Source organism: Arachis stenosperma, chromosome 1 (genome assembly GCF_014773155.1).
Source record: "Arachis stenosperma cultivar V10309 chromosome 1, arast.V10309.gnm1.PFL2, whole genome shotgun sequence".
Taxonomy (NCBI): domain Eukaryota; kingdom Viridiplantae; phylum Streptophyta; class Magnoliopsida; order Fabales; family Fabaceae; genus Arachis; species Arachis stenosperma.
The window spans coordinates 51,221,642-51,247,851 of NC_080377.1; the positions used below are offsets into that span (position 1 = coordinate 51,221,642).

The window sequence follows — 26,210 nt, forward strand, 5'->3', positions numbered from 1 at the left end:
AATAGAACTTTTTATTCTAAGATATTCGCTGCACTTCAACATGATGAATGTGATAATCCGTGACACTCATCGTCATTCTCACCTATGAACGCGTGCCTGACAACCACTTCCGTTCTACCTTAGATTGAGCGCGTATCTCTTGGATTCCTTAATCAGAATCTTCGTGGTATAAGCTAGAATTATTGGCGGCCATTCCTAAGATCCAGAAAGTCTAAACCTTGTCTGTGGTATTCCGAGTAGGATCTAAGATGGGATGACTGTGACGAGCTTCAAACTCGTGAGTGTTGGGCGTAGTGACTGACGCAAAAGGATCAATGGATCCTATTCCGACATGATCGAGAACCGACAGATGATTAGCCGTGCGGTGACAGCGCATTTGGACCATTTTCACTGAGAGGACAGGAGGTAGCCATTGACACCGGGGAAACCCGAACATACAGCTTGCCATGGAAAGGAGTAAGAATGATTGGATGAAAGCAGTAGGAAAGCAGAGATTCAGAAGGAACACAGTATCTTCATGCACTTATCTGAAATTTCCACCAATGAGTTACATAAGTATCTCTATCTCTATATTATGCTTTATTTATCTTTATATTCGAAAACCATTATAACCATTTGAATCCGCCTAACTGAGATTTACAAGATGACCATAGCTTACTTCATACCAACAATCTCCGTGGGATCGACCCTTACTCACGTAAGGTTTATTACTTGGACGACCCAGTGCACTTGCTGGTTAGTTGTGCGAAGTTGTGACAAAGTGTGATTCACGTTTGAGAGCTCCAAGTCTTTGGCGCCTGATGAGCGAATATTTTATATGCTTTTTGAGGGTATTTTCATGTAGATTTTAGTATGTTTTAATTAGTTTTTAGTAGAATATCATTAGTTTTTAGGTAAAAAGCATATTTCTGGATTTTACTATGAGTTTGTGTGTTTTTCTGTGATTTCAGGTATTTTCTGACTGAAATTGAGGGAGCTGAGCAAGAATCTGATTTAGGCTGAATAAGGACTGCTGATGCTGTTGGATCCTGACCTCCCTGCACGCGGAATGGATTTTCTGGAGTTACAGGAGTCCAATTGACTCGCTTTCAATTGGGTTGGAAAGTAGACATCTAGGGCTTTCCAGCAATATATAATAGTCCATACTTTGCGTGATGATAGATGACGTAAACTGGCGTTCAACGTCAGTTCCATGCTGCAGTTTGGCGTCCAGCGCCAGAAACAGGTTACAAGTTGGAGTTCAACGCCCAAAACACGTTACAACCTGGCGTTCAACTCCAGAAACAGCCCAAGCACGTGAGAGGCTTAAGTCTCAGCCCCAACACACACCAAGTGGGCCCCAGAAGTGGATTTCTGCACCAATTATCTTAGTTTACTCATATTCTGTAAACATAGGTTACTAGTTTACGATTTAAACAACTTTTAGAGATTTATTTTGTATCTCATGACATTTTCAGATCTAAATTTTATACACTTTGACGGCATGAGTCTCTAAAATCCATTGTTGCGGGTGAGGAGCTCTGCAGCGTCTCGATGAATTAATGCAATTGTTTCTATTTCTCCATTATTAAAGTAACAATTATTTATTTCACGCTCTTTTATTTTTCTAATAATTCCAACTGATAATTTTAATTGATATCCTGACTAAGAATAATAAAATAAACATAGCTTGCTTCAAACCAATAATCTCCGTGGGATCGACCCTTACTCACGTAAGTATTACTTGGACGACCCAGTGCACTTGCTGGTTAGTTGTGCGAATTGTCAAAGAGTGGGATTGCATTTCGTGCACCAAGTTTTTAGCGCCGTTGCCGGGGATTGTTCGAGTTTGAACAACTAAAGGTTTATTTTATTTCTTAGATTAGGAAGATTTTGGCAATTGGGTCAGAGTCTTTTATTTTCTTTTCAAAAATATTTTTTTCTTTATTAATTTTTAATTTTTCTTTGAGTCTAGTGTCTTGTTATAAGTTTGGTGTCAATTACATATTTTATATTTTCCCTTTAAATTTTCGAATTTGTGCTCTTTGATCTTCAAGTTGTTCTTGTTGATTTTTCTGTTGATCTTTAATTTTTCTTGTTCTGTGTCTTTTCTTGTTTCACTTGTGTTTTTCCAAAATATTAGTCTTCTAAAAGGAATATACCTATTCAGAACAAGTGTTACATTTACTGCCCAATTAGCTAGAACGTTGGTCTATGTTCTTGGTAATTGGGTATCTTCTTTTTAAAATCTTTTTCAAAAATAATTTTTCTTTGATTAAATCTTGTGCCAAACTTTAAGTTTGGTGTTTTCTTGTTAATATTTCTTTAATTTTCGAAAATTTATCTTGGTTTTCTAAAAAATTTTAAGTTTGGTGTTCTTTCTTTTGTTCTTGGTGTTCTTGTGAATCTTCAAGGTGTTCTTGAGTCTTTCTTGTGTTTTGATCTTAAAATTTTTAAGTTTGGTGTTCCTTGGTGTTTTCCCTCCAAAATTTTTGAAAACAAGGAACATTAGATCTAAAAATTTTAAGTCTTGTGTCTTTTATGTGTTTTTCTCTTTCATCATAAAATTCAAAATTCAAAAAAAATATTTTTATCTTTTTCAAAAATATCCTAACCACTTTCTCCCTCCCTACTTTTTCGAAAATCTTCATAAAATTTTTCAAATATTTACTTTAATTGTTAATTTTCTTTCTTTATTTATTTTATTTTTATTTTTATTTCGGTTTTTATTTTATTTTATTTTATTATTTCGAAAATCAATTTTCTTTATATAATAAATTAAATAAAATAAACAATATCAACATCCATACCATCTCCCTTGCTCCGTCATGGAACTAAGTGGAAATGAACAGTCCAGGAGGTCTCTGGGGTCATATGCTAACCCCACTACTGCTTCATATGGGGTAGTATCTGTATACCCTCCATTGGAGTTAGTAGCTTTGAGTTGAATCCTCAGCTCATTATCATGGTGCAGCAAAGCTGCCAGTATTCCGGTCTTCCACATGAAGAACCTACAGAGTTTCTGGCACAATTTTTACAAATTGCTGACACAGTACATGATAAAGAAGTAGATCAGGATGTCTACAGATTATTACTATTTCCATTTGCTGTAAAAGATCAAGCTAAGAGGTGGTTAAATAACCAGCCTAAGAACAGTATAAGGACATGGAAACAGCTGTCAGAAAAATTCTTGAATCACTATTTTTCTCCAAAACGGATGACACAGCTAAGGCTGAGCATCCAAGGCTTCAAACAAGGAGATAATGAATCTCTTTATGATGCTTGGGAGAGATACAGAGAGATGCTGAGAAAATGCCCCTCTGAAATGTTTTTAGAATGGGTGCAATTAGACATCTTTTACTATGGGCTTACAGAAAAAGCTCAGATTTCTCTAGATCACTCAGCTGGTGGATCTATACATATGAGAAAAACAATTGAAGAAGCTCAAGAGCTTATTGATACAGTTGCCAGAAATCATCATCTGTACCTAAGCAGTGAATCTTCCATGAAAGAAGAAGCTAAAACAGTAACTGTTGAACTCAGTCCTGTAGATCAGGCTAATGAATTCAATCAACAATTAGACTTTCTAACAAAATAGCTAGCCGAGTTCAAGGAGATATTACAAGAAACAAGAATGGCTAATATGAATATGGAAGTACAGTTGAAGCAAACAGAAAAGCAACTGTCAAAACAAATAACAGAAGAATGCCAAGCAGTTCAATTAAGAAGTGGGAAAACATTAAATACCTTACTTCAAGGCAGCAAGAAGCCAAGAAATGAACAAATGGCTAACCAAAATTCCTCTGAGGACAATCAGATCCCAGAGAGGAATAATGCTGGCGCTGAACGCCCAAACCATGCTCATTCCTGGCGTTCAACGCCAGAAACAAGCAAGGACTTGGCGTTGAACGCCCAAAGGGACACAATTCTGGCGTTCAGACGCCAGAAACAGATAAGGAGCTGGCGTCTAACGCCACTCCAGCTTCCACCCCTAGTATTCAAATGCCAGTGGGGGATCAGACACATACAAGTGCTGATAACAACCCTTCTAAAAAGGCTTCCCAATCCACATCTGTAGGCAATAAACCTGCAGCAACTAAGGTTGAGGAATACAAAGCCAAAATGCCTTATCCTCAAAAACTCTGCCAAGCGAAACAGGATAAGCAATTTGCCCGCTTTGCAGACTATCTCAGGACTCTTGAAATAAATATTCCGTTTGCAGAAGCACTTGAGCAAATACCCTCTTATGCTAAGTTCATGAAAGAGATCTTAAGTCATAAGAAGGATTGGAGGGAAACTAAGAAAGTTTACCTCGCTGAAGAATGCAGTGCAGTCATTCTGAAAAGCTTACCTGAGAAGCTTAAAGATCCGGGAAGCTTTATGATACCATGCACATTAGAGGGTAATTGTACCAAGCAAGCTCTATGTGATCTTGGGGCAAGCATCAACCTGATACCTGCATCTATTATCACAAAGCTTGGTTTGACTAAAGAAGTCAAACCAACCCGGATATGTCTTCAACTTGCTGATGGCTCCATTAAATACCCATCAGGCATGATTGAAGATATGATTGTCAAGGTTGGGCCATTTGCCTTTCCCACTAACTTTGTGGTGCTGGAAATGGAGGAGCACAAGAGTGCAACTCTCATTCTAGGAAGACCTTTCCTAGCAACTGGCCGAACCCTCATTGACGTCCAAAAAGGGGAAGTAACCTTGAGAGTCAATGAGGAGGAGTTCAAGTTGAATGTTGTCAAAGCCATGCAACATTCAGACACCCCAAATGACTGCATGAGTGTTGATATTATTGACTCTCTGGTAAGAGAGGTCAATATGACTGAGAGTCTCGAATCAGAGCTAGAGGACATCTTTAAAGATGTTCAGCCTGATCTGGAGGAATCAGAGAGAATAATAGAACCTCTAAAAATCCCTCAGGAAGAGGAGAAACCTCCTAAACCCGAGCTCAAACCATTACCACCATCCTTGAAATATGCATTTCTGGGAGAAAGTGATACCTTTCCTGTAATCATAAGCTCTACCTTAGAGCCACAGGAAGAGGAAGCACTAATTCAAGTGCTAAAGACACACAAGACAACTCTTGGGTGGTCCATCAGTGATCTTAAGGGCATTAGCCCAGCCAGATGCATGCACAAGATCTTATTGGAGGGTGACGCTAAGCCAGTGGTCCAACCACAAAGGCGGCTGAATCCAGCCATGAAGGAAGTGGTGCAGAAGGAGGTCACTAAATTACTAGAGGCTGGGATTATTTATCCTATTTCTGATAGCCCCTGGGTAAGCCCTGTCTAAGTCGTCCCTAAAAAAGGTGGCATGACAGTGGTTCATAATGAAAAAAATGAACTGGTTCCTACAAGAACAGTTACAGGGTGGTGTATGTGTATTGATTATAGAAGGCTCAATACAGCTACCAGAAAGGATCATTTTCCTTTACCATTCATAGACCAGATGCTAGAAAGACTAGCAGGTCATGAATACTATTGCTTCCTGGATGGATATTCAGGTTATAATCAAATTGCAGTAGATCCAAAAGATCAAGAGAAAACGGCATTCACATGTCCATCCGGAGTATTTGCATACAGAAGGATGCCATTTGGCTTGTGCAATGCACCTGCAACCTTTCAAAGGTGCATGCTCTCAATTTTCTCTGATATGGTGGAAAAATTTCTGGAAGTCTTCATGGATGACTTTTCAGTATTTGGAGACTCATTCAGCTCCTATCTTGACCATCTAGCACTTGTTCTAAAGAGATGCCAAGAGACCAACCTAGTTTTAAATTGGGAGAAATGTCACTTTATGGTGACTGAAGGAATTGTCCTTGGGCACAAAATCTCGAACAGGGGAATAGAGGTGAATCAAGCTAAGGTAGAGGTAATTGAAAAATTACCACCACCAGCCAATGTTAAGGCAATCAGAAGCTTTCTGGGGCATGCAGGATTCTATAGGAGGTTTATAAAGGATTTTTCAAAAATCACCAAACCTCTAAGTAATCTGCTAGCTACTGACACGCCATTTATCTTTGATAAGGAGTGTCTGCGGGCGTTTGAGACCCTGAAAGCTAAGCTGGTCACAGCACCAGTCATCTCTGCACCAGACTAGACATTACCATTTGAATTGATGTGTGATGCCAGTGATCATGCCATTGGTGCAGTGTTGGGACAGAGGCATGACAAGCTCATGCACGTCATTTACTATGCCAGTCGTGTTTTAAATGACGCACAGAAGAATTACACAACCACAGAAAAAGAGCTGCTTGCAGTGGTTTACGCTATTGACAAGTTTAGATCCTATTTAGTAGGATCAAAAGTGATTGTGTACACTGATCATGCTGCTCTTAAATATCTACTCACAAAGCAGGATTCAAATCCCAGACTTATCAAATGGGTGTTGCTTCTGCAAGAGTTTGATATAGAAATAAGAGATAGAAAAGGGACAGAAAACCAAGTAGCAGATCACCTGTCCCGAATAGAACCAGTAGAAGGGGCGTCCCTCCCTCTTACTGAGATCTCAGAAAACTTTCCGGATGAGCAACTCTTTGCCATCCAGGAAGTGCCATGGTTTGCAGACATTGCAAACTACAAGGCAGTAAGATTCATACCCAAAGAATACAGTAGACAGCAATCAAAGAAGCTGATCACGGATGCAAAGTATTATCTTTGGGATAAGCCGTATCTCTTTAAGAGATGTGCAGACGGAGTAATCCGCAGATGTGTGCCTAAAGAAGAAGTGCAGAAGATCCTATGGCGCTGCCATGGATCACAGTATGGAGGACATTTTGGAAGTGAGCGAACAGCCACAAGAGTCCTCCAATGTGGCTTCTACTGGCCTACTCTCTATAAAGACTCCCGAGTGTTTGTGCTTAATTGTGACAGTTGCCAAAGATCTGGCAATCTGCCTCACAGTTATGCCATGCCTCAACAAGGGATCTTGGAGATTGAGTTGTTTGATGTATGGGGTATTAATTTCATGGGACCTTTCCCACCATCATACTCAAACACTTATATTCTGGTGGCAGTGGATTATGTATCCAAATGGGTGGAAGCTATTGCTACACCCACTAATGACACTAAGACAGTGTTAAAATTCCTCCAGAAACACATCTTCAGCAGATTTGGCACCCCTAGAGTACTAATCAGTGATGGGGGCACTCATTTCTGCAATAAACAGCTCTATTCTGCTTTGGTTCGTTATGGACTTAGCCACAGGGTGGCCACTCCATATCACCCACAAACTAATGGGCAAGTTGAAGTTTCAAATAGAGAACTCAAAAGAATCCTGGAACGGACTGTAATTAACCGTAGAAGGGATTGGGCAAGAAGCTTGGATGATGCTCTGTGGGCATACAGAACAGCATTCAAGACCCCTATAGGGACCTCTCCATACCAGCTTGTGTATGGAAAGGCATGTCACTTGCCAGTGGAACTGGAACATAAGGCCTACTGGGCAACTAGATTCCTGAACCTTGATGCCAAGTTAGCTGGAGAAAAATGATTGCTCCAGTTAAATGAGCTAGAGGAATTTAGACTCAATGCTTTCGAGAATGCAAAAATATACAAAGAGAAAGCAAAAAGATGGCATGATAAGAAATTGTCATCTAGAGTCTTTAAGCCAGGGCAGAAAGTTCTGCTATTTAATTCTAGGCTCAAATTATTCCCCGGGAAATTGAAGTCCCAGTGGAGAGGTCCATATGTGATCACAAGCGTATCACCATATGGATACGTAGAGCTTCAGGATAATAATTCTAATAAAAAGTTAATTGTTAATGGACAGAGAGTCAAACATTATCTTGAAGGCAATTTTGAGCAAGAATGCTCAAAACTGAGGCTTGATTAAAGCTCAGTAATAGTCTAGCTAATGACAATAAAGAAGCGCTTGATGGGAGGCAACCCAGCCATTTACAAAGTTTATTTGTTAATTAATTAATTTTTACAGGTATATGTCAAAGTATCTTCAAGGTAAAATAGCAATTGCTTGAAATTCACAAAGTTACAAGGGAATTTGGAAGCTCATTGGCGTGAAAAAGCCAGTAAAAAATACTTTGGGCATTGAACGCCCAAAAGAAGCACCCACTAGGCGTTCAACGCCAGTAAGGGTAGCCATCTGGGCGTTAAACGCCAGAAAGGAGCATCTTCTGGGCGTTGAACGCCAGAAAGAAGCACCTTCTGGGTGTTTAACGCCAGATTGACAGCATCCTGGGCGTTCAGAAAAATGCCCAGTGACAAAGGACTTCCTGGCGTTCAACGCCAGAAAGAAGCAACAGCTGGGCGTTGAACGCCCAGGAGAAGCAGCAATTGGGCGACAAACGCCCAAAACATGCAGCGTTTGGGCGTTTAACGCCAGAATGGTGGGGAAAAGGTAAAATTCGTTTTCTTTCACAAATTTTCAAATTTTTATATTTCAATTCATGATTTCTTGCATAAACATGTTTCAAAATATCATCCTTCAATCCCAAAAATTTTAATCCTAATTTCTAAGAACCCTAATTTCTAAAATCCTTTTTCAAAAATATTAAATGCATCTCAACCCATAAAGACAAATTATTTTCCAATCCAATCCAACTCTTTTTTTAAGTTTTTCAAAACTCATCTATCTTTTTGAATTCTTTTCAAATCTTTTTAAATTCTTCTCATATCTTTTTCAACTCATCATATCTTTTGAATTTCGAATTTGCCTCTCCTACTATTCCTCTCCTTTCCTTTCGTTTGCTTGAGGACAAGCAAACCTCTAAGTTTGGTGTGATTCGCCATGATCACTAAGCTAAAACTCATCAAGATCATGGCACCTAAGGGAACAGGAAAAGCAAGGATGTGACTTGAAGGAACTGAAGCGTCAGAAATTATCTCTTGAAGGACCAAGCACCCCACAGACTAGAAGAACATCCACTTCCCAAAATAAAGGTTGTTGAGTCCTAATCTTTGCCTTAACTCTGTGATAACTGTTCTTATTAGGAATTTACCTTAGAAGTTATATAGTAGTAGTAGTAATTAGTATCTCTATTTTGATTTTATTTCCAATTAAGCTATAAATTATTTTTCTCATCATCATCAAACATGAATAAAATAGTAGATTTTTAGAATAAAGAGGCAATTTAATTTCGAGTTCTTAATAAGGAAAATTCTAATTATTTATATGTGGTGGCAATACTTTTTGTCTTCTGAATGAATGCTTGAACAGTGCATATTTTTGATATTGAATTTCATGAATGTTAAAATTGTTGACTCCTGAAAGAATGATGAACAAGAGAAATATTATTGCTGATCTGAAAAATCATGAAATTGATTCCTGAAGCAAGAAAAAGCAGTAAAAAAAAAGCAAGCAGAAAAAGCCAATAGCCCTTAAAACCAAAAGGCAAGGGTAAAAAGGATCCAGGGCTTTGAGCATCAATGGATAGAAGGGCCCAAGGAAATAAAATCCAGGCCTAAGCGGCTAAATCAAGCTGTCCCTAACCATGTGCTTGTGGCATGCAGGTCCAAGTGAAAAGCTTGAGACTGAGTGGTTAAAGTTGTGATCCAAAGCAAAAGAGTGTGCTTAAGAGCTCTGGACACCTCTAACTGGGGACTTTAGCAAAGCTGAGTCACAATCTGAAAAGGTTCACCCAGTCATATGTCTGTGGCATTTATGTATCCGGTGGTAATACTGGAAAACAAAGTGCTTAGGGCCACGGCCAAGACTCATAAAATAACTGTGTTCAAGAATCAACATACTACACTAGGAGAATCAATAATACTATCTGAATTCTGAGTTCCTATGGATGCCAATCATTCTGAATTTCAAAGGATAAAGGGAAATGCCAAAATTGTTCAGAAACAAAAAGCAACTAGCCCCGCTCATCTAAATTAGAATCTGAGCTTCACTTAAAACTCGGAGATTTTATTGCTCCTTAAATTCTTTTTATCCTATTTTGTTCATCTAGTTGCTTGGGGACAAGCAATAGTTTAAGTTTGGTGTTGTGATGAGCGGATATTTTTTACGCTTTTTGGGGGTATTTTCATGTAGATTTTAGTATGTTTTAATTAGTTTTTAGTAGAATATCATTAGTTTTTAGGTAAAAAGCATATTTCTGGACTTTAATATGAGTTTATGTGTTTTTCTGTGATTTCAGGTATTTTCTGATTAAAATTGAGGGAGCTGAGCAAGAATCTGATTTAGGCTGAATAAGGACTGCTGATGCTGTTGGATCCTGACCTCCCTGCACTCAGAATAAATTTTCTAGAGTTACAAGAGTCCAATTGACGGGATCTCAATTGGGTTGGAAAGTAGACATCCAGGGCTTTCCAGCAATATATAATAGTTTATACTTTGCGTGAAGATAGATGACGTAAACTGGCGTTCAACTTCAGTTCCATGCTGCAGTCTGGCGTCCAGCGCCAGAAACAGGTTACAAGTTGGAGTTCAACGCCCAAAACACGTTACAACCTGGCTTTCAACTCCAGAAACAGCCCAAGCACGTGAGAGGCTTAAGTCTCAGCCCCAGCACACACCAAGTGGGCCCCAGAAGTGGATTTCTGCACCAATTATCTTAGTTTACTCATATTCTGTAAACATAGGTTACTAGTTTACTATTTAAACAACTTTTAGAGACTTATTTTGTATCTCATGACATTTTCATATCTGAATTTTATACACTTTGATGGCATGAGTCTCTAAACTCCATTGTTGCGGGTGAGGAGCTCTGCAGCGTCTCGATGAATTAATGCAATTGTTTCTATTTCTCCATTATTAAAGTAACAATTATTTATTTCACGCTCTTTTATTTTTCTAATAATTCCAACTGATAATTTTAATTGATATCCTGACTAAGAATAATAAAATAAACATAGCTTGCTTCAAACCAATAATCTCCGTGGGATCGACCCTTACTCACGTAAGGTATTACTTGGACGACCCAGTGCACTTGCTGGTTAGTTGTGCGAATTGTCAAAGAGTGGGATTGCATTTTGTGCACCAGCGCCATTGTTGATGATCACAATTTCGTGCACCAAGTTTTTGGCGCCGTTGCCGGGGATTGTTCGAGTTTGGACAACTAACGGTTCATCTTGTTGCTCAGATTAGGTAATTTTCTTTTCAAAAAGTTTTCAAAAATCTTTCAAAAATTTTTTATTTATTTTCGTTTTTTCCAAAAAGAAATTTTCAGAAAAAACCCAAAAAAATTAATAAAATCATAAAAACCAAAAATATTTTATGTTTCTTGTTTGAGTCTAGTGTCAATTTTTAAGTTTGGTGTCAATTGCATGTTTTTAAAATTTATGCATTTTTTCAAAAAATTCATGCATGGTGTTCTTCATGATCTTCAAGTTGTTCTTGGTAAGTCTTCTTGTTTGATCTTCATATTTTCTTGTTTTGTGTCTTTTGTTGTTTTTCATATGCATTTTTGCATTCATAGTGTCTAAGCATGAAAAATTTCTAAGTTTGGTGTCTTGCATGTTTTTCTTTCCTCGAAAATTTTTCAAAAATAAGTCTTGATGTTCATCTTGATCTTCAAAGTGTTCTTGGTGTTCATCTTGACATTCATAGTGTTCTTGCATGCATCATGTGTTTTAATCCAAAATTTTTATGTTTTGAGTCATTTTTGTGTTTTTCTCTCTCCTCATTAAAAATTCAAAAATAAAAAAATATATTTTCCTTATTTTACTCAAAATTTTCAAAATCTTTGGGTTGACTTAGTCAAAAATTTTTAAAATAAGTTGTTTCTTGTTAGTCAAGTCAAGATTTCAATTTTAAAAATCTTATCTTTTCAAAATATTTTTCAAAAATAAAATCTTTTTCATTTTTCTTTTATATTTTCAAAAATTTTTTTAAATTGATTTTCAAAATTTTTTTCTTATCTTTATTTCAAATTTTCGAAAACTTTTCTAACAATTAATGTGATTGATTAAAAAATTTGAAGTTTGTTACTTTCTTATTAAGAAAGGTTCAATCTTTAAATTCTAGAATCATATCTTTTAGTTTCTTGTTAGTCAAGTAATAAAATTTTAATTTTAAAAATCAAATCTTTTCCAAAATATCTTTTTCAATCATATCTATCAAAATATCTTTTAAATAATATCTTTTTCAAAATCAATTTCAAAATCTTTTCTAACTTCTTATCTTTTCAAAATTGATTTTCAATTCTTTTTCAACTAACTAATTGACTTTTTGTTTGTTTCTTATCTTTTTCAAAACCACCTAACTACTTTTCTCTCTCTAATTTTTGAAAAGTCCTTCCTCTTTTTCAAAATTCTTTTAATTAACTAATTGTTTCAAATTTTAATTTTAATTGTATTTCTTCTCTTAATTTTCGAAAATCACTAACTATTTTTCAAAAACAATTTTCGAAATTCTCTCCCTCTCATCTTCTTCTATTTATTTATTCATTTACTAACACTTCTCTTCATCTAAAAATTCGAACCCTCTCTTCCCCTTTTGTGTTTGAATTTTTCTCCTCATTCTTCTATTTCTTTTCTTCTTCTACTCACATAAAGGAATCTCTATACTGAGACATAGAGGATTCCTCTTCTTTTTTTTTCTCTTCTTTTTCATATGAGCAGGAGCAAGGATAAGGACATTCTTGTTGAAGTAGATCCTGAACCTGAAAGGACTCTGAAGAAGAAGCTAAGAGAAGCTAAAGTACAACAATCCAGAGAAAACCTTACAGAGAATCTCGAAAAAGAAAGAGACATGGCCGAACCCAACAACAATGCAAGGAGGATGCTTGGTGATTATACTACACCTACTTCCAATTTTTATGGAATAAGCATCTCAATCCCTGCCATTGGAGCAAACAATTTTGAGCTGAAACCTCAACTAGTTGCTTTAATGCAACAGAACTGCAAGTTTCATGGACTTCCATCAGAAGATCCCTATCAGTTTTTAACTGAATTCTTGCAGATTTGTGATACTGTTAAGACTAATGGAGTAGATCCTAAAGTCTACAGGCTCATGCTTTTCTCTTTTGCTGTAAGAGACAGAGCTAGAACATGGTTGGACTCACAACCTAAAGATAGCCTGGACTCTTGGGATAAGCTGGTCATGACCTTCTTGGCCAAGTTCTTTCCTCGTCAAAAGCTGAGCAAGCTTAGAGTGGATGTTCAGACCTTCAAGCAAAAAGATGGTGAATCCCTCTATGAAGCTTGGGAAAGATACAAGCAGTTGACCAAAAAGTGTCCTTCTGACATGCTTTCAGAGTGGACCATTTTGGATATATTCTATGATGGTCTATCTGAGTTCTCTAAGATGTCACTGGACCATTCTACAGGTGGATCCATTCACCTAAAGAAAACGCCTGCAGAAGCTCAAGAACTCATTGACATGGTTGCAAATAACCAATTCATGTACACCTCTGAGAGGAATCCTGTGAGTAATGGGACGCCTTAGAAGAGGTGAGTTCTTGAAATTGAAGCTCTAAATACCATATTGGGTCAGAACAAAATGTTGAATCAACAAGTCAACATGATTTCTCAGAGTCTGAATGGATTGCAAAATGCATCCAACAGTACTAAAGAAGCATCTTCGGAAGAAAAAGCTTATGATCCTGAGAACCCTGCAATGGCAGAGGTGAATTACATGGGTGAAGCCTATGGAAACACCTATAATCTCTCATGGAAAAATCATCCAAATTTCTCATGGAAGGATCAACACAAGCCTCAACAAGGCTTTAATAATGGTGGAAGAAACAGGTTTAGAAATAGCAAGCCTTTTCCATCATCTTCTCAGCAACAGATAGAGAATTATAAGCAGAGCCCCTCTAGCTTAGCAAACATAGTCTCTGATCTATCTAAGGCCATTTTAAGTTTTATCAATGAAACAAGATCCTCCATTAGAAACTTGGAGGCACAAGTGGGTCAGCTGAGTAAGAAAATCATTGAAACTCCTCCTAGTACTCTCCCAAGCAATACAAAAGAGAATCCAAAAAGAGAGTACAAGGCCATTGATATAATCAAAATCGCCGAATCCAAAGAGGAAGGGGAGGACGTGAATCCCAATGAGGAAGACCTCATGGGACGTCCCCCAAACAGAAAGGAGTTCCTTACTAAGGACCTAAAGGAATCTGAGGCTCATATAGAGACCATAGAGATTCCATTAAACTTCCTTCTGCCATTCATGAGCTCTGAGAACTATTCTTCCTCTGAAGAGGATGAAGATGTAACTGAAGAGCAAGTTGCTCAATATCTAGGAGCCATCATGAAGCTGAATGCCAAGTTATTTGGTAATGAGACTTGGGAAAATGAACCTCCCTTACTCATTAGTGAACTAAATACATGGGTTCAGCAAACTTAACCTCAAAAGAAACAAGATCCTGGTAAATTATTAATACCCTGTACCATAGGTACCATGACCTTTGAGAAGGCTCTGTGTGACCTGGGGTCAGGTATAAATCTTATGCCACTCTCTGTAATAGAGAAACTGGGGATCTTTGAGGTACAAGCTGCAAGAATCTCATTAGAGATGGCAGACAAGTCAATAAAATAAGCTTATGGATTGGTAGAGGACGTGTTAGTGAAGGTTAAAGGCCTTTACATCCCTGTTGATTTCATAATCTTAGACACTGGAAAGGATGAGGATGAATGCATCATCCTTGGAAGACCCTTCCTAGCCACAACAGGAGCTGTGATTGATGTTGACAGAGGAGAGCTAGTTCTTCAATTGAATGGGGATTTCCTTGTGATTAAAGCTCAATGATCTTCCTCTGCAGCCATGGAGAGGAAGCATGAAAAGCTTCTCTTAATACAGAGTCAAACAAAGCCCCCACAATTAAACTCTAAGTTTGGTGTTGGGAGGCCACAACCAAACTCTAAGTTTGGTGTTGAACCCCCACATTCAAACTCTAAGTTTGGTGTTGGGAGGTCCCAACAATACTCTGAACATCTGTGAAGCTCCATGAGAGCTCACTGTCAAGCTATTGACATTAAAAAAGCGCTTATTGGAAGGCAACCCAATTATTTATTTATCTATATTTCTATTGTTCTTTTATGTTTTATTAAGTTTACGATCATGTGGAGTCACAAAACAATTGCAAAAATTGAAAAAATAAAAAATAGCAGAAGAAAAGCACACCCTGGAGGAAGAGCCGTCTGGCGTTTAAACGCAAGAAACAAGCATCTGTCTGGCGTTTAACGCCAGAAACAAACACCAAGCTGACGTTTAATGCCAAAACAAGCATCAGGCTGGCGTTAAATACCAGAAACAAGCATCACTCTGGTGTTAAACGCCAGGATTACATATAGAGGGCATTTTACACGCCTAAAGGGTGCAGGGATGAGAAATCCTTGACACCTCAGGATCTGTGAACCCACAGGATCACCTCAGGATCTGTGGACCCCACAGGATCCCCACCTACCTTCTCCCTCTCTCTCACACCTTTTCATAACACTCTTTGATAAACCCCAATTTGACAGTTTATCTTGTATTGAATTTAGAGTATTTTGTAGACCTTTTCTCACATTTACCCAATGAATTAGCATGGTTTTGTATATTCTCCTTTAATTGTGCTTAAGAGTGAAAACATGCTTTTTAGGTCTTAAAATAAATAAATTTAATTCACCTTGATTCCATTAGATGCCTTGATATGTTTGTTAAGTGATTTAAGGTTTAGGAGGCAAAGATTGGATCAAGGGAATGAAGAAAGAAAGCATGAAAAGTTAGAACTCATGAATGAAAGAACCGGAAAGCTGTCAAGCCGACCTCTTCGCACTTAAACGACCATAACTTGAGCTACAGAGGTCCAAATGATGCGGTTCTAGTTGAGTTGGAAAGCTAACATCCGGGGCTTCGAAATGATATAAGATTTGCTATGGTTGAATGGTGCGCGAAATTGTGAATACTACAACTTCACACAACTAACCAGCAAGTGCACTGGGTCGTCCAAGTAATACCTTACGTGAGTAGGTCGATCCCACGGAGATTGTTAGCATTGAAGCAAGCTATGGTCATTGTAAATCTTAGTCAGGCAAACTCAAATGTATATGATGATGAACGAAATAACATAGAAGATAAGGATAGTGATACTTATGTATATCATTGGTGTAAGAGCTTCAACAAGTGTATGAAGATGCCTTCCCTTCCGTCTCTCTCTGCTTCCTACTGCCTTCATCCAATCCTTCTTACTCCTTTCCATGGCAAGCTCGTGTAGGGTTTCACTGTTGTCAGCAGCTACCTTCCCATCCGCGCAGTGAAAGCTAATGCACGCACTCGTCACAGTGCTGCCATCACCGGTTTGGTTCCCTCCCCTACCAGAATAGAATCACTCTTTGCGTCTGTCACTAACGCCCAGTAGGTTACAGGTTTGAAGCACGTCACAGTCATTCAATCATTGAATCCTACTCAGAATACCACAGACAAGGTTAGACCTTCCGGATTCTCTTGAATGCCGCCATCAGTTCTTTATAACGAAGACTCTGATCTCACGGAATGGTTGGCTCGTTGTCAGGCGAGCACTCGGTTGTCAGGCGATCAACCATGCATCGTACAATCAGGAATCCAAGAGATATTCACTAAGCCTCAGATGCTTATAGAACAAGAATGGTTGTCAGTCACCTTGTTCATGGGTGAATGGTGATGGCGTCAATCATCACCTTCATCATGTTGAAGAACAAGTGATATCTTGGATAAAGAACAAGTGGAATTGAATGGAAGAACAATAGTAATTGCATTAATACTCGAGGTACAGCAGAGCTCCACACCTTAATCTATGGGTGTAGAAACTCCACCGTTGAAAATACATAAGAACAAGGTCTAGGCATGGCCGAATGGCCAGCCTCCCAAAGGTCTAAGATAGCATAAACAAAGATAGCTACCAAAGGTCCTAGGTGTCAAAAAGCTCCTCATACATAGTAAAAGGTCCTACTTATAGAAAACTAGTACATAGATGAGTAAATGACATAAAAATCCACTTCCGGGCCCACTTGGTGTGTGTTTGGGCTGAGCAATGAAGAAATTTCGTGTAGAGACTCTCCTTGGAGTTAAACGCCAGCTTTAGTGCCAGTTTGGGCGTTTAACTCCAATTAGGTGCCAGTTCTGGCGTTTAAACGCTGGAATTCCTTGAGGTACTTTGAACGCCGGTTTGGGCCATCAAATCTTGGGCAAAGTATGGACTATTTATATTGCTGGAAAGCCCAGGATGTCTACTTTTCAACGCCGTTGAGAGCGCGCCAATTGGGCTTCTGTAGCTCCAGAAAATCCACTTCGAGTGCAGGAGGTCAGAATCCAACAGCATCTGCAGTCCTTTGAGTCTCTGGATCAGATTTTTGCTCAGATCCCTCAATTTCAGCCAGAAAATACCTGAAATCACAGAAAAACACACAAACTCATAGTAAAGTCCAGAAAGTGATTTTATTAAAAACTAATAAAAAATACTAAAAACTAACTAAAGGATACTAAAAACATACTAAAAACAATGCCAAAAGCATACAAATTATCCGCTCATCACAACACCAAACTTAAATTGTTGCTTGTCCCAAGCAACTGAAGATCAAATAAGATAAAAAGTAGAGAATATGCAATGAACTCCAAAACATCTATGAAGATCAGTATTAATTAGATGAGCGGGGCTTTTATCTTTTTGTCTCTGAATAGTTTTGGCATCTCACTCTATCCTTGTAATTCAGAATGATTGGCTTCTTTAGGAACTCAGAATCCAGATAGTGTTAGTGATTCTCCTAGTAAAGTATGATGATTCTTGAACATAGCTATTTATTGAGTCTTGGCTGTGGCCCAAAGCACTCTGTCTTCCAGTATTACCACCGGATACATACATGCCACAGACACATAATTGGGTGAACCTTTTCAGATTGTGACTCAGCTTTGCTAAAGTCCCCAATTAGAGGTGTCCAGGGTTCTTAAGCACACTCTTATTTGCCTTGGATCACAACTTTATTTCTTTCTTTTTTTTTCTTTTTTTTTTTTCGTTTGCTCTTTTTTTTTTTTTTGCTTTTTCTTGCTTCAAGAATCATTCTTAATGATTTTTCAGATCCTCAGTAACATGTCTCCTTTTTCATCATTCTTTCAAGAGCCAACATTCATGAACCACAAGTTCAAAAGACATATGCACTGTTCAAGCATACTTCAGAGAACAAAAGTGTTGCCACCACATCAAAATAATTAAACTATTATAAATTCAGAATTCATGCAATTTTCCTTTTCAATTAAGCACGTTTTTATTTAAGAGAGGTGATGGATTCATAGGACATTCATAACTTTAAGGCATAGACACTAAGACACTAATGATCATAAGACACAAACATGGATAAACATAAAGCTAAAAATCGAAAACAAGCATAAAGAACAAGGAAATCAAGGAACGGGTCCACCTTAGTGATGGCGGCTCTTTCTTGCTCTTGAAGATCCTTGGAGTGCTTGAGTCCTCAATGTCTCTTCCTTGTCTTTGTTACTCCTCCCTCATGATTCTTTGGTCTTCTCTAATTTCATGGAGGAGATGGAGTGTTCTTGATGCTCCCCCTTAGTTGTCCCATGTTGGAACTCAATTCTCCTAGGGAGGTGTTTAATTGCTCCCAATAATTTTGTGGAGGAAAGTGCATCCCTGAGGAATCTCAGGGATCTCATGGTGAGAGGGGTCTCTTGTGTACTCCATCCTTTTTTGGTGATGGGCTTGTCCTCATCAATGGGGGTATCTCCCTCTATGTCAACTCCAACTGAATAACAGGTGACAGATGAGATGAGGAAAGGCTAGCCTTGCCAAGTGGAGGTCTTGTCCGCCACTTGTAGAGTTCTTGAGCTATAACCTCATGAACTTCTTCTTCTCCAATCATGATGCTATGAATCATGATGGCCCGGTCTATGGTAACTTCGGACCGGTTGCTAGTGGGAATGATTGAGCGTTGTATGAACTCTAACCATCCTCTAGCCACGGGCTTGAGGTCATGCCTTCTCAATTGAACCGGCTTTCCTCTTGAGTCTTGCCTCCATTGTGCGCCCTCTTCACATATGGTTGTGAGGACTTGGTCCAACCTTTGATCAAAGTTGACCCTTCTAGTGTAAGGATGCTCATCTCCTTGCATCATAGGCAAGTTGAAACCACCCTTACACTCTCCGGACTAAAATCCAAGTATTTCCCCCGAACCATAGTGAGATAATTCTTTGGATTCGGGTTCACACTTTGGTCATGGTTCTTGGTGATCATGCATTGGCATAGAACTCTTGAACCATCAAGATTCCGACTTGTTGAACGGGGTTGGTGAGTACTTCCCAACCTCTTCTCGGATCTCATGGCGGATCTCCGGATATTAACCCTTTTTGAGTGAAAAGGGGACCTCGGGGATCACCTTCTTCAAGGCCACAACTTCATAGAAGTGGACTTGATGCACCCTTGAGAGGAATCTATCCATCTCCCATGACTCGGAGGTGGAAGCCTTTGCCTTCCCTTTCCTCTTTTAGAGGTTTCTCCGGCTTGGATGCCATAAATGGTTATGAAAAAGCAACGCTTTACCACACCAAACTTAAAATATTTGCTCGTCCTCGAGCAAAAGAAGAAAGAAGAGAGTAGAAGAAGAAGAAATGAGGAAGAGGGGGAAGGTGGTGTGTTCGGCCATGGAGGGTGGGTTTGGGAGGGAAAGTGGTTTGAATTTGAAGGGTGAGGTTGGTGGGGATTTATGAAGGATGGATGTGAGTGGTGAAGAGAAAGATGGATTGATAGGTGAAGGGTTTTTGGGAAGAGGTATTGAGGTGATTGGTGAATGGGGAAGAAGAGAGAGATTGATGGTGGGGTCCTGTGGGGTCCACAGATCCTGTGGTGTCAAGGAAAAGTCATCCCTGCACCAAATGTTGCTCAAAATCACGTTTTGAGCTATTTCTGGCGTTAAACGCCGGGCTGGTGCCCATTCCTGGCGTTTATCGCCAGGTTGTTGCCCTTTACTGTTAACGCCAGTCTGGTGCCCCTTTCTGGCGTTAAACGCCCAGAATGGTGCCAGACTGGGCGTTAAACGCCCAACAGCTAGCATTACTGGCGTTTGAACGCCAGCTTCTTCTTCCTCCAGGGTGTGCTGTTTTTCTTCCTATTTTTCATTCTGTTTTTGTTTTTTTCATTGTTTTTGTGACTTCTTATGATCATCAACCTACAAAAAAGGTAAAATAACAAAAGAAAATAGTTAACTATAAAACATTGGGTTGCCTCCCAACAAGCGCTTCTTTAATGTCATTAGCTTGACAGATGGCTCTCATGGAGCCTCAGAAATACTCAGAACCGTGTTGGAACCTCCCAACACCAAACTTAGAGTTTGAATGTGGGGGGTTCAACACCAAACTTAGAGTTTGGTTGTGGCCTCCCAACACCAAACTTAGAGTTTGACTGGGGGCTCTGCTTGGCTCTGTTTTGAGAGAAGCTCTTCATGCTTCCTCTCCATGATGATAGAGGGATGTCCTTGGGCCTTAAACACCAAGGATCTTCATTCACTTGAATGATCACTCTCCTCTATCAACATCAATCACAGCCTTTGCTGTGGCTAGGAAGGGTCTGCCAAGGATGATTGATTCATCCATGCACTTCCCAGTCTCTAGGACTATGAAATCAGTAGGGATGTAATGGTCCTCAATCTTCACCAAAACATTCTCTACAAGTCCATGAGCTTGTTTTCTTGAATTGTCTGCCATCTCTAATGAGATTCTTGTAGCTTACACCTCAATGATCCCTAATTTCTCCATTACAGAGAGGGGCATGAGGTTTACACTTGACCCTAAGTCACACAAGGCCTTCTTGAAGGTCATGGTGCCTATGGTACAAGGTATAGAAAACTTCCCAGGATCCTGCCTCTTTTGAGGCAGTTTCTGCCTAGACAGGTCATCCAGTTCTTTGGTGAGCAAGGGAGGTTCATCCTCCCAAGTCTCATTTCCAAATAACTTGTCATTTAGCTTCATGATTGCTCCAAGGTATTTAGCAACTTGCTCTTCAGTAACATACTCATCCTCTTTAGAGGAAGAATACTCATCAGAGCTCATGAATGGCAGGAAGTAAGTCCAATGGAATCTCTATGGTCTCATCTTGAGCCTCAGATTCCCATTGTTCCTCATTGAGGAACTCAGAGGAGATTGGTACACGCCCACTGAGGTCTTCCTCAGTGGCGTCCTCCTCCTCTCTTTCCTCTCCATATTCGGCCATGTCTATGGCTTTGCACTCTCCTTTTGGATTTCTTCTGTATTACTTGGGAGAGTGCTAGGAGGGAGTTCAGTAACTTTCTTGCTCAGCTGACCCACTTGTCCTTCCAAATTTCTGATGGAGGACCTTGTTTCATTCATGAAACTTTGAGTGGTCTTTATTAGATCAGAGACCATTGTTGCTAAGTCAGAAGTATTCTGCTTAGAACTCTCTGTCTGTTGCTGAGAAGATGATGGAAAAGGCTTGCCATTGCTAAACCTGTTTCTTCCACCATTATTGTTATTGAAACCTTGTTGAGGTCTCTCTTGAGTCTTCCATGAGAAATTGGGGTGATTTCTCCATGAAGAATTGTAGGTGTTTCCATAGGGTTCTCCTAGGTAATTCACCTCTTCCATTGAAGGGTTCTCAGGATCATAGGCTTCTTCCTCAGATGAAGCTTCCTTAGTACTGCTTGGTGCATTTTGCATTCCAGACAGACTTTGAGAAATCAAATTGACTTGTTGAGTCAATATCTTGTTCTGAGCCAATATGGCATTCAGAGTGTCAATCTCAAGAACTCCTTTCTTCTGATTAGTCCCATTATTCACAGGATTCCTTTCAGAAGTGTACATGAATTGGTTATTTGCAACCATTTCAATCAATTCTTGAGCTTCTGCAGGGTCTTCTTCAGATGAAGAGATCCTCCAGCAGAGCTATCCAAAGACATCTTGGATAGTTCAGAGAGACCATCATAGAAAATACCTATGATGCTCCATTCAGAAAGCATGTCAGAAGGACATCTTCTGATCAATTGTTTGTATCTTTCCCAAGCTTCGTAGAGGGATTCTCCATCCTTCTGTCTGAAGGTTTGGACTTCCACTCTAAGCTTACTCCATCTTTGTGGTGGAAAGAACTTTGCCAAGAAGGCATTGACTAGCTTTTCCCAAGAGTCCAGGCTTTCTTTAGGTTGAGAGTCCAACCATATCCTAGCTCTGTCTCTTACAGCAAAAGGGAATAGCATCAGTCTATAGACCTCAGGGTCAACCCCATTAGTCTTGACTGTGTCACAGATTTGCAAGAATTCAGCTAAAAACTGATGAGGATCTTCCATTGGAAGTCCATGGAACTTGCAATTCTGTTGCATTAGAGAAAACTAATGAGGCTTAAGCTCAAAGTTGTTTGCTCCAATAGCAGGGATAGAGATGCTTCTCCCATAGAAATCAGGAGTAGGTGCAGTAAAGTCACCCAGCACCTTCCTTGCATTGTTGGCATTGTTGTTGTTTTCGGCTGCCATGGGTTCTTCTTCCTTGAAGAATTCGGTCAGGTCCTCTAAAGAGAGTTGTGCTTTGGCTTCTCTTAGCTTTCTCTTCAGGGTCCTCTCAGGTTCAGGATCAGCTTCAACAAGAATGCCTTGTCTCTGCTCCTGCTCATATGAAAGAGAAGAGAACAAGAAAATGTGGAATCCTCTATGTCACAGTATAGAGATTCCTTGAAGTGTCAGAGGAAAAGAGAAATAGAAAGAAGAAGGAGAAGAAGAATTCGAACTTTAATTAGGTAAGGTTCGAATTGTGCATTAAGAAGGAGTAGTACTCCATAAATAGAAGGATGTGAGAAGGAGGGAAGTGGATTTTCGAAAATTCATTTAAAAGATTTAGAAAACATTTTGAAAATTGATTGATAATTTCGAAAATTCAAAGTGAAAAAGAAATCAAGTGATTTTTGAAAAAGATTTTGAAATTAGAAGTTAAAAGGATTTGATTGAAAACTATTTTGAAAAAAGATGTGATTAAAAAGATGTGATTGAGAAGATATGATTTGAAAACAATTTGAAAAGATATGATTTGAAAACAATTTGTAAAGATATGATTAAAAATTAATGACTTGCCTAACAAGAAAAGATATGATTCAAACATAAAACCTTCCTTAACAGAAAAGGCAAAAAATGTTCAATCAAATCATTAATTGTTAGTAAGTATCTTTGAAAAGGAAAGAAATTGATTTTGAAACATTTGATTGAAAAGATATGATTTGAAAAAGATTTGGTTTTGAAAAACTTTGAAAACTTGAAAAAAAATTGAATTGAAAACAAAATTCTCCCCCTAGCACCATCCTGGCGTTAAACGCCCAGAATGGTATACATTCTGGCGTTTAACGCCCAAAATGCTACCTCTTTGGGCGTTAAACGCCCAACCAGGTGCCCTGGCTGGCGTTTAAACGCCAGTCTGCCTTCTTCACTGGGCATTTTTGAATGCTCAGCTTTTTCTGTATAATTCCTCTGCAGTATGTTCTGAATCTTCAATTCTTTGTATTATTGACTTGAAAAGACACAAATTAAAAATATTTTTGGATTTTTAATAATCAAAATGCAACAAGAATCAAATAACAATGCATGCAAGACACCAAACTTAGCAGTTTGTGTACTACTGACACTATATGAGACACATAAACACTCAAGTCAATAGAATTTAAAGATCAAAACAAGAAATATATGCATGGATTCGAAAAAATGTAACAAAAACATGCATTTGACACCAAACTTAAGATGAGACACTAGACTTAAGCAGGAAAATCAAATATTTTGGTTTTTATAATTTTGTAAATTTTTTTTTTTTGTATTTTCGAAAATTAAGTGGAAAAAGGTATCAAAATTCTTAATGAGAATTCCAGGAATCATGCAATGTTAGTCTAAGACTCCGGTCCAGGAATTAGACATGGCTTCACAGCCAGCCAAGCTTTCAAGGAAAGCTTCGGTCCAAAACACTAGACATGACCAAAGGTCAGCCAAATCTTAGCAGATCACTGCTCCAAGAGCAAAATTGATGAGAATCAACAAGCTCTTGTGGTGATAAGTTGAAACCTCGGTCCAATCAGATTAGACATGGCTTCTCAGCCAGCCAGATTTCAACAAATCATCATGAAACTCTAGAATTCATCTTCAAGAATTTCGAAAAAAATAAATACCTAATCTAAGCAACAAGATGAACCGTCAGTTGTCCAAACTAGAACAATCCCAGGCATTGTTACCAAAAGCTTGCTCAAAACTTGAACAATCCCCGGCAACGGCGCCAAAAACATGGTGCGCGAAATTGTGAATACTACAACTTCACACAACTAACCAGCAAGTGCACTGGGTCGTCCAAGTAATACCTTACGTGAGTAAGGGTCGATCCTACGGAGATTGTTAGCATTGAAGCAAGCTATGGTCATCTTGTAAATCTTAGTCAGGCAAACTCAAATGTATATGATGATGAACGAAAATAACATAGAAGATAAGGATAGTGATACTTATGTATATCATTGGTGTAAGAGCTTCAGACAAGTGTATGAAGATGCCTTCCCTTTCGTCTCTCTGCTTTCTTACTGCCTTCATCCAATCCTTCTTACTCCTTTCCATGGCAAGCTCGTGTAGGGTTTCACTGTTGTCAGCAGCTACCTCCCATCCGCGCAGTGAAAGCTAATGCACGCACTCTGTCACAGTGCTGCCAATCACCGGTTTGGTTCCCTCCCCTACCGGAATAGAATCACTCTTTTGCGTCTGTCACTAACGCCCAGTAGGTTACAGGTTTGAAGCACGTCACAGTCATTCAATCATTGAATCCTACTCAGAATACCACAGACAAGGTTAGACCTTCCGGATTCTCTTGAATGCCGCCATCAGTTCTTGCCTATACCACGAAGACTCTGATCTCACGGAATGGTTGGCTCGTTTGTCAGGCGAGCACTCGATTGTCAGGCGATCAACCATGCATCGTGCAATCAGGAATCCAAGAGATATTCACTAAGCCTCAGATGCTTATAGAACAAGAATGGTTGTCAGTCACCTTGTTCATGGGTGAGAATGGTGATGGGCGTCAATCATCACCTTCATCATGTTGAAGAACAAGTGATATCTTGGATAAAGAACAAGTGGAATTGAATGGAAGAACAATAGTAATTGCATTAATACTCGAGGTACAGCAGAGCTCCACACCTTAATCTATGGTGTGTAGAAACTCCACCGTTGAAAATACATAAGAACAAGGTCTAGGCATGGCCGAATGGCCAGCCTCCCAAAGGTCTAAGATAGCATAAAACAAAGATAGCTACCAAAGGTCCTAGGTGTCAAAAAGCTCCTCATACAATAGTAAAAGGTCCTACTTATAGAAAACTAGTACATAGATGAGTAAATGACATAAAAATCCACTTTCCGGGCCCACTTGGTGTGTGTTTGGGCTGAGCAATGAAGAAATTTCGTGTAGAGACTCTCCTTGGAGTTAAACGCCAGCTTTAGTGCCAGTTTGGGCGTTTAACTCCCAATTAGGTGCCAGTTCCGGCGTTTAACGCTGGAATTCCTTGAGGTGACTTTGAACGCCGGTTTGGGCTATCAAATCTTGGGCAAAGTATGGACTATTATATATTGCTGGAAAGCCCAGGATGTCTACTTTCCAACGCCGTTGAGAGCGCTCCAATTGGGCTTCTGTAGCTCCAGAAAATCCACTTCGAGTGCAGGGAGGTCAGAATCCAACAGCATCTGCAGTCCTTTTGAGTCTCTGGATCAGATTTTTGCTCAGATCCCTCAATTTCAGCCAGAAAATACCTGAAATCACAGAAAAACACACAAACTCATAGTAAAGTCCAGAAAAGTGAATTTTAATTAAAAACTAATAAAAATATACTAAAAACTAACTAAAGGATACTAAAAACATACTAAAAACAATGCCAAAAAGCATACAAATTATCCGCTCATCATTGAACCGCGCATGGTGACGCGTACGTGCATAGTACACGCACGCGCTGTTGCTGCCACCTGGTTCACTTAAAGCAAAACGTGGCCAGCGAATTCTAAAGCCTTGTGGGCCCAATCCAACTCATTTCTGATGCTATTTAACCCAAGGAGTGAAGAGGAAAACACAAGTTAGTTACCATTAGTCTAGTTTAGCTTAGTTTAGTAGTTTTAGAAGTAGTTTCTAGAGAGAGAAGCTCTCACTTCTCTCTAGGATTAGGATTAAGATTAGGTTTAGTTCTTAGATCTAGATTTTAATTCATCTTCTTCTACTTCTATCCTCTTAATTCCTTGTTGTTACATTCATCTTTCTCTATTCTTTTGTTGTAATTTCCTTTATGTTGTTCTTGTATTTTGTTGTAGATCTACTTTTGTTCCTTCCTTTCTCTTTCAATT

The 26,210-nt window shown here is 39.0% G+C and overlaps 1 non-coding gene across 1 annotated transcript; it reads right to left on the bottom strand.

Moving 5' to 3' along the window:
- Positions 1-13,041: 13,041 nt before the first annotated feature.
- LOC130956852 (small nucleolar RNA R71) lies at positions 13,042-13,149 on the bottom strand. The gene has a single exon (XR_009077218.1). It is a non-coding gene; the product is annotated as a small nucleolar RNA R71 (small nucleolar RNA).
- Between the last annotated feature and the right edge of the window lie 13,061 nt (positions 13,150-26,210).